The sequence below is a fragment of the Larimichthys crocea genome, chromosome XXI (genome assembly GCF_000972845.2).
Source record: "Larimichthys crocea isolate SSNF chromosome XXI, L_crocea_2.0, whole genome shotgun sequence".
Taxonomy (NCBI): domain Eukaryota; kingdom Metazoa; phylum Chordata; class Actinopteri; family Sciaenidae; genus Larimichthys; species Larimichthys crocea.
In genome coordinates, this window is record NC_040031.1 from 4,678,530 (window position 1) to 4,688,091 (window position 9,562).

The 9,562-nt window shown below is 43.6% G+C and overlaps 1 protein-coding gene across 8 annotated transcripts in view; it reads right to left on the reverse strand.

Moving 5' to 3' along the window:
- The window catches only part of mical3a (microtubule associated monooxygenase, calponin and LIM domain containing 3a), a 62,832-nt gene extending 53,472 nt beyond the window's left edge, over nt 1-9,360 (reverse strand). Inside the window, exon 1 of one of the 8 annotated variants that reach the window (XM_027273141.1) lies at nt 9,074-9,355. The gene's annotated coding sequence lies outside the window, so the exon portion shown is untranslated. Of the gene's footprint in view, nt 1-9,073 lie in introns of all 8 variants that reach the window. The other 7 variants (XM_027273142.1, XM_027273143.1, XM_027273144.1 and 4 more) reach the window with 7 other exon arrangements.
- Between the last annotated feature and the right edge of the window lie 202 nt (nt 9,361-9,562).

Sequence of the window (9,562 nt, forward strand, 5' to 3'; positions counted from 1 at the left end):
CAGCACTTGTTGCAGCTATTTGATTTAGGAAACCTCTCGAATCCCAGCTCAAATGCCACTTCTCCCACCTCCGTGCCTTTCGTAACAAGAAAGGGAGCAGACGCCGCAGCTATGCAGCCATAAACACGATGAACCACGAGCGGGATGAAGGCTTGATGCAAAAAAAAAAAATAAAAACCCACAAAGCACTGCTCCACCATGCTTCACCATTTGGTTATCTCCATTGTTCGTTTGCATAAGTCACACCAGAGTGCGCGCTGATATGAAGGCATACGCAGATCCATTCTTTCCAGCAAACTAGGAAGTGTAATCTGAGCCCGGTAGGCAAACACAGTCAACACAGACTAGTCTCAGAGGTTTAGTTGTGGAATGAGGGATGCCTCTGACTGGATACAGGACCTGTTCAACTGTTTGTTTAATGTACCGGAGGAGAAATCAAATAGCAACTCTAAATAATCAAAAGCTGGATATAAATTAGGCTTATAGCACATCCAATAATATCTAACGCATCAATCAGAGAGGTTCTATTTTTTTTTCCTGACCTCAAATTGATTCTTTTGTCTGTCTGTGTGTTCAGACATGAAGGATGACGGACAGGAATATAAACATCTGGGCCGAGACATAAAAAAAACTAACCTTTCGAGGCCTCATAACTAGATCACACATTTAACACACAAAGGCTAACACATGGTATGTTTCTTATTCTGGCAGACCATGGGAAACTACAGTACAACTCTGTAGCGTTCCTCTCTTCCCCCGTATTAATTACAAAGCTAATAGTTAAACTTCGAAGAGGTTCAGCAAACAGCCAGAGTCTCTGTGGACGGCTGCTGAATGTTAAAAAAAAAAAAAAAAGGCAGGGAGCGCTAAACTGACGTTCCCGCCACTGACGTTCCCGCCACTGACGCTGTATGATTTCTTGCCAGGGTTGATTGAACTGAGAGGGAAGAATGGTGGCTACATTTTTTTAAATACTGATTGTGTTGGAGAACAAAAATCATAATAAGGAACAGTCTCAGATGTCAATGAGCATCTCTTTTTTATTTTGAAATTAATTAAGGAGGTGTAGGATATGCACACACACACACACACACACACAGACACAGGGTGTTATCTGATGTCAACACAGAAAAGGCAGCAGAAAAAACTGCTATGTTTTCATGTTAAACATGAATCCAAATTGAAATCGACAGTCAGGAAAAAAACTGAGGAAAACACACTTCTAAAACAACAACAACGTCCCAGATGTAGTCTATCATGTGTATCTGAGCCTTCATTCAAGATTTATTCTTTCCAGATTCACCGACATCAGTGCCTGATTAGAAATCATTTTACCATCAATATCATCTGACAAGACCAAAAGGAAATAATGGCTGCCTTGCAAAGCATTAATGAGACATGCAACAAGCGACACAAGAGCCAGCACAAGCCATAATCCCGTCATATCCACACTAGCTTTCTCTAATCTGGGTGCGTGGGCGTGGCTCTCGGCAGATCAGATGGTAAACAAGGGAAGTTTGGTGATTTTAAAACAAGGGAATCGGTGGAACGAGCTACCGGCGGTACCTTCTCACTGACGAACCAACGGCTCTCCCACATGCCTTAACCTTACTCCGTGGCTCAAACATCCACAGATCTGGACCTGTGTCAGCCTGTCAGAGTGCAGTAAAGCAGCTGAGAGTTAAGTTACATTCTCACTGGATCAACTAAGCGAGAGAAGACCCGGATACCCAATAGGTTAACTGTAAACTGAGGACTGTGGAGGGCAGGTATACAAATATCATCTGGGCCAGGACGTACCCTCTTTGGTATGAGGTTTAGCTAGAGTGCACACTGCTAAAACTCATTATTCAGTGTTGGCTTTCACTGAGGCGGTAACAGAAATCTCCCGATTGTACTGTTGCATTACTGTTGCGCTTGACCAACTCAAACTTACTCGATTGCCCAGTTTAGCTGCATAACTAAACAATGATTTATTATAGTAGATGGTGCACAAAAGGTCACATTTTTCTTAAGTATAAAGAGAGCCACACCTGTATTCTAAGATGCGATAAGTGGAGGAAACTCCAAGATAAACCCATCAAGGAAACCTATAAATATGTCCTAAAGTGAAGTGGCTGAATAAAGTCTAGATCGCACACATGTGCACATCAAACACACACGAGCGTGAGAATATGCGAGGATGGCTTTCTTCCCAGCCTCACGTTGCTCAATCATTTCATTTCCCTCATGCCAGTTCCACTAAATAGTTCAGCACACTCAGGACCAGAGGAAGGTCAGCCTTCCTGTGTGAACTGTGCAGAGCTGAGCGCAGATTCGGTAGGAAGGTAACTGAACACCCACACGGTGCCATGAGGCACGCCGATAGCTTTACAGAAGGAAAAAAAAGAAAAGAGAAAAAAAAAGCATGAAAACAGATTCCTGCCATATTACACTTTAATCCCTGACATATACAAGATGCAGGCGGTAGTCGAATCAAGCGCTTTCTGACAGGTGCAGCACAGATTACCTTTAAAGACTGGATGAAACTTTAAGTGCACGGCTGTAAAGTCATGTTTCGATAAACAGAAACCAGAGGGAGAGGGGGGGGGTTGACTGAAAAAGGATGGAGGAGTACACATACGCCACAGAAGCAGAAGAGTTGCGATGAATTAATTCCAATGTGAGAAGTCACGTCTTAAGAAATGGCTGCAGTAAATCCTGAGTGTTGCATAAGAGAGAGACACAAAGTCGAGGCTAACTGATTAAATCTCGGCTAGAAGTCTACCTTGTTTCAATCTAGCTATTGGCCAAAACAACGTGCAGTAGATCATTAAAATATTCTATTCTATCAGGTCTTGATCATCTTCAAAACCACATCATCACACCGTTCCCCACTGCCTCCAGTCTATATGCTATGCTTAGCTATTTCCCAACTATACCAACCATCCACGTGGGAAACTCTGGTTTCACCTTGTGTTTGGGAAGGTGGTTCAGACAGCTGCTGTGGCGTCCCTAAAGCAGGTGTACACTATGCAACACACACACACATAATCCCTCTGATTAGCCTCTCGCACTAATATTACACCGATAAGACTAACTTCTGCGTGCCAAGCATTAGTTGCTCACAAAGTGTAGTCCAATTGGAAGTATGCCCTGAACGCACGCTTCAATGAGACTTCCAGGTTGTTACAGTCAAACGGTCGACGCTGGCATCCCACAGTCAGACCTCCAGCCCTACTCTGATGGAGAAAAAAGGCCAGGAGAGACGACGCACGAGTAGGTTTGCTCTGGAAAAGAACATTTAGTGGGCTTGTTTCTCCATCAGGGCTGCCAGAGAAGAATTCACCTCTTGTCCAGATAGGCAGATAACAAGGCCCTGCGGCTCCTCCACGCACAACCAGAGGAGTGAATGTGAAATATGATGTGGTCTCCAGAGGGATGAACGCTTTACTGGAGTGAAAGGGCCTGACTTTCCTGACTGAGACGGCTATGGGCCGAGCAGCTGTTAGACGCTTCCTAAAGCCTGATAGCTGAAACGGACAAGCTGTTGTGTAGGTTTAAAGAATATAAAGAGGTGTCAGAATAAGACCTAACTTACAGTAAAGGGCTAAATCTGTCAGGCTACAAAAGCCTGGTATTTGGTGACACCCCGTCTGTGTTAGTGCTCTCATCTACTGGAGTTCAGACACATTGTTTATTTATCAAGTGGATCTCAGAGTTCAGACTTTAACAGGTGAGGTGCTGAATGGTGTCCACTAACTTCCAAATACCAGCATAGGTGGCAGAGGCAGTCAGTATTAACCCTCCAAAAAAGTATTTAAAAAAAGCATTGCCGATGGGCTATGCCGATGCCAATGTTTTTTCTTTGTTACAAACTGCATAATGTGGATATTTCTCGAAGTCGTCCCAGAAGCGTCTCTGCACTTGGCTGAGCATTGAATACGCATCTGTTCTATTTTTGACGCTTGACGCGAGCAGCATGCGTCCATCTACACAGAGCACCTCGAGCAGGCGGAAGCCAGACACAGAAAAAGCAAAGAGAATGCGGTGGATTTTCAAAATAAAATACCCCATGCAAACTGCCTGTCATAAAAACAGACAAAAGCAAAACTAATTAACTACGTAGCATATTTACACATGTAGAAGCATGTTTAGAAGAACATACACCGGGGAAATGGCCAAATCTGAGCAAGTAAACAGGACGGACCAAAACCACGGCACATACGCGCCAGAGACATGCGCAGTGGAGTTTTTGGAGCCTCAAAAACTCAGCACAGCGTTCATGCGACATGTAAATCAACATATAATCATCAGCCACTGCCATTGGTGAATGTCATCTGTATTTGCCGACGGCCAATGGCAGTTAAGGAAGCAAACATTGGCTGATGCCGATGTTGAGCTAATACATCGGTGCATCCCTAGTAAAAGCAGCTTAGCTGATAAGTCTGTGATAAGTTCTGTAATGCTGTGTGTGACTGTACGTAAAATAAGCCGCAAATCTCAGCAGTCTTAGATCAGAAGAATACAATATCAACAACAAGAAGTTACAGTACAGAAGACTGAAAAATGCAGTTCAGCACCCACTGAGCATGATTATCAGCAGCCAGCACAGACATAACTGAGACAAATATAACAAAGTCACATGATCAAAGATTATATTTCAGTTACAAAGGTCTTTGTCATTAGCTCCCCAGTTTGAAAAGTTGAGTTATGTTCAGATATAACCTATGAACCTCGAAATGGTGACAACATGTTTGGGATTAGGTCAGAGATGCCTAACTTCAGGTGTGGGTTGGGTGTAAAGGTTACAGTAAGTAACTGCACAGGAACTGACTTGTCAATTAACCAACCAAAAGCATACAATCACTGTTTTTTGGTGGATATTTAATAGACTAGTTAAACTGGTTAAAATGCCTCCAATGTAACTGAAGAATCTCTAAAACACAAATGTAAATCCTCTCCACCACACCCGTTTACTTTGTCTGTCTGCTGCTTTGTGCTCAGCAAGGACCTAAAAATGATTAAAAACTTCCGTGGAGCAGCAAACATTGATATGTGGACCTTCAAAAATGGGAAAGATATGAGCATGACCAAGTTCCATTCAACCATAAACCACTTAACTACCATTTTTGGTGATCGGTGTTCAATGGAATTTTGATGGGGACATGGCAGCCATCACGTACAGGATGCAATTCATGACTCATCTCGCATGAACTTCTACGACAGCGTTTTACAATCGCACTAGGAAAATTGTTTGCTATTGGCCAAGCTTGAAACAATAACTTTGTATGGGGTGGGTAAGATTGTGCGGCTCTGCTATGGTGACCAAGGGTCTACAGACTGGTGAAATGTAAACAGTGTCGGGCAGGCTTCAGGAATTTTGCATTTGTCATATTGGCCTACTTCTGACCTGCAAGGTAGAAGAAACGTCTTTAATCTGGAGCTGTGAGAGGTCACCAAAGTAAAATAGACCCGGGCTATACGTCATGCACACAACTATCAACAGCAGCTTTGTTAGTCCTCCAAATCCCATCTGCATGATGCCTCGTTTCTATATTATAATGGGATCAGTAGTGAGGAAGGTGAATGATTTCAAGTCATCAGACATCTCACTAACCCCTTTCAAGCTTTCAGGTTTATATTTATCCGAAAATAAGTCACATAATAATCTTAATGGTATCTTAATGGCCTTAAACAGTGACTCAACACTCAGGAACACACTAATGACCTCATTCAATAGAGGACACAATCGAATGGGGGGTACATGCTCCAAATACACTGCTTTCCTTACAGTAAGTGCTTGTTCCAAAACATCGCCCTCAAACAGTTACCAACGTGCCATTAGCATTAGTTACAGACATCTCTCCTTTTAAGGACTCACTGCAGACTAGATGTGCTACAATAGGCATGTTGGTTTGAGATCAACGGGGGCCTGCGAGCTTCAGATGAGTCAACCACAGCACACACACACACACACACACACACACACACACACACACAGGTCTCTGGGCGAAGCCTGACAGTTGGGATACAGCTGCTCATGACACAGCAGGCGCTGCCATCAGAGGACTTCCTTCCTTCTTGTCCTTTCATCTTGCAGTGTTTCCAAGTCCAAAAGGTACTCTGTGGGATCGTGGGGGGTCAGCACTAGACAGGAAGTCACTCTCTCCCTCTGAGAGACAGTCAGCTTCACTTTTCCTCTCTGTGCATCCACACACTGCCTTTCACGGATGACGCAGTGCACGTCGACGGTTTTGAGAAAACATGCTCCGATATCAGATCGGCCTCGAACTTTACACTTGAAGGGAATTTATGTGTGAGTCAGATTTATCACGAGGAGAGAGCATTTTAATGGTGTTTTGCTTCCCTGACATCTCCAAACGGCGTAAAAGGGTGGGACAAGACACACAGGTGTGTTGAGTGCGACTGAAGGTCAAATATACGTAGAAAGGGATCTGACTCGTCATTTTGAAAATCAAGACACACACTGGTTTGCACAACAGAGGCAAGACGGGTGGGGTTTTACATGGCAGCCAAAATACAACATCTATGTCATAGATGTCAACGCAGGAGTTTATCACAATGTCAATATATGTTTTAACCAATGACAGTATAAAGACTAGACAGAGCCTAAGTGACGTCACTCGTAGGTTTCCTAAGCGCTGTTTTGAAGCCGATGTTGCTGCTGTGTTGGATGTACGGCTTTTTCCACCTCCCCACTAAGCTAAATATCGAAAAAGAAGTGGATCATCGGCGGACCTAATGCCTTAGTCTCCGAATAAGCCATCTGTAACAGCACCTACCTGTCAATCAAGGGGTCACTCTGTTAATTATGCACAACTTTAAGTCTTAATATGGTTTGAATGGGTAAAATTCACCCTACCTCACAGTTGTCATGGATGATTGGATGATGGAATTAGCTATTGAGAACAAAACCATTCTGTGAACCAGGCTTACATGTTTGTTTCTGCTGTAAAGTTGGGCAGAGCGCTTCTGAAGCCTGTCTCAAGCAGCCACTCGAGGAATCACAGTTTTTAGCACTTCAGCACTGGCTTCATTTCCCAGCCATGAGGTTGTCGCTTGATTTTAAACAGAGCACATTTGATAGGCATTTCATCCAGAAACTGAGAAGGAGATGCTTCTGCTTCTGCTTTTGACTACACCGTTAAATTTAATACCTGTAATATCAAGATACATCATCATATATATACTATCATATAATATACTATAATATATACCTAAAATTAAGTTTAAATTGAGACTGCAGAGGTGAACTGAAAGAGTTACATTTTTCTTACTATTTTTGGTTTGATTCTGATATTTAGTGCACCGGAACAGAGAAGAGATTATAAAAACCGAATCTGATTCAATCCTGATAAAAAAAAAAACAAAACTCTAATTGTCAAACTGACACAAAACTGCAGGCGACGCGGCACACTACAGGTTACGAGTCTGACCCAGCTCCTCTCCAGAAAGCCAGACAACCAGCTTTCTCCAATTTACGCTGAGTCAGCCACCAAGCAAACATCCTCCTCCTTCTCCTCCTCCTCCTCCTCTGCTCCACATCCTGATCTCTTACGAGCTTAACCGCGAGTTATGATAACACATGCAGCTTTAACAGAGGGCGCACATCACAATTAACGTCTGCCTGCCCTGCAACTCCAATGCGACCTCATGGAGGATGTCCAAAGCTGCTAGAGTCTTAAAAAGGGGAGAAGAGTGAGATGCAACAGAAAGGTCAATATCACTGATGTGATCAATACAGCAAGTTCTCCGTCACTTCACTGAGATGGGATGAGAGTCTTAGTCCTGGGGGACACGCCTGTCAGGTCAGGACCTCCTCGCTCCATTTAGCCAGAGACTGACTCGTGTTGCTGTTTGTTGACATCTGGTCTAGTCTGGGTCAGCTGCAGTAACATAAGCACTGTTACTGAGACACATTAAAATAAAAGCACTCGGCCAGTGAGTGACTTGGGGTATGATGACATGGCAACACATCAGGTATTGAGGACAAAAAAAAAAGAGAGCTGAAGCGTCTGAATTAAAAACTCATTGTGTTTATCCAGTTCAACAAACAAAACAGAGAGAAAAGACAGTAAAAAGAAGGCAGAAGCTGTCAAGGTCACGTCGTTTAGATGTTCAGGTCAGCCGGAAAAAAGCCACAGAGCAGATACACGTGACATCCATTGCACGTCTGTCGGTCCTGGGAGAGGGATCCCTCCTCTGTGGCTCTTCCTGAGGTTTCTTCCACATTTTTTTCCCTGTTAAAGGTTTTTTGTGGGCAAGTTTTTCCTCACTCGAACCGAGGGTCTAAGGACAGAGGGTGTCACTCCCTGTACAGATTGTAAAGCCCTCTGAGGCAAATGTACTTTGTGACTTTGGGCTGTACAAATAAAATTGATTTGATTTGATTTGATTTGATTTGATAAAAACACATGTATTGTCATTGAGTGGCTTCTGGTGTGTAACACATAAATAAGATTATATGGGAAATAATGTACAGGGCTGCAGAAATGTTCCATACAGAGACAAAACACTGCCATAACAACAGGTATTCTCTCCTGAGGGTCATATTAAGTACATGTAATTAACATGACTTTTTCCACTTGAGTGCTGACTGTGTTATTATCCAAGAAAAACACCTTCAGCATCTCCACGCAGTCAAATGTCAAAGCTGCTGCTGCTGCTGCTGCTGCTGGTGGATGATGCATATCTGCATTAATAACATCTTTGTCAATGCAATCACAGTGACAGCGTGTTTGTCTGTAACCGGTTTAAGACAACTAAAGATGACCAGATGAGGGTCTATATTTCTTAGGAGTGAATATTGCCAACATCCACCACATTCCTCAGACTGTCCCGTCCGATCTGATCCAGGCTAAAACCGGAGTCTGCTCCACGACTCACGGCGATGTGTATGTACTACTTTTTTTTAAATAAGTCAGATTTATTACAGGACAGCGTGGTTAAATCGTTAGCTGCTCTATTAAAAGCAGCAGACCGTGACATTCCCAAACGTGCAGAGAGGTGCAGTCGGCGGATCCAAGGGTAACGTTCAAAAATGCACCGTGTTTGTCAATCCCCTCCTTACCTTTGAATCGCCTGTGTTTTATAATCCACTCATGTGGTGTGGCGGGAATGAATCCATGTCTTCGTTTAAATCCAGATTTTTTTTTCTCGTTAAGAAAGCCACAATATGTTGGTGTATAATCTAAAGTGGGTTAAGGCCAGAGCAGAGGAGACGCTGCACGGCGGAGGAGAGAAGGCGCAACTTGAAACTGACAGAGAGGGATCGGTCGACACCGTAAAGACGGCGAGAAGGGGGGGGAGCGAGAAAGTCTATAAATGACAACACGCCACCGGAATATCGCTAGCTTCTTAATTTCACTACGGCTCGTCTTGAAATAAGAGTACAGTAAAATATATGACAGTGAACTATGCCCTGCAAGAATATGTCTGGATTTATTTCAACATGTAACTAGGGCCACCCCCCCCCCCCGCGCTGCTCATTGGAGTGGCGTGTTTCTAACTCAGTTTAATCCGATTGGTCTCTTCCAACGTGACGCAGTGGTGCTGCTGC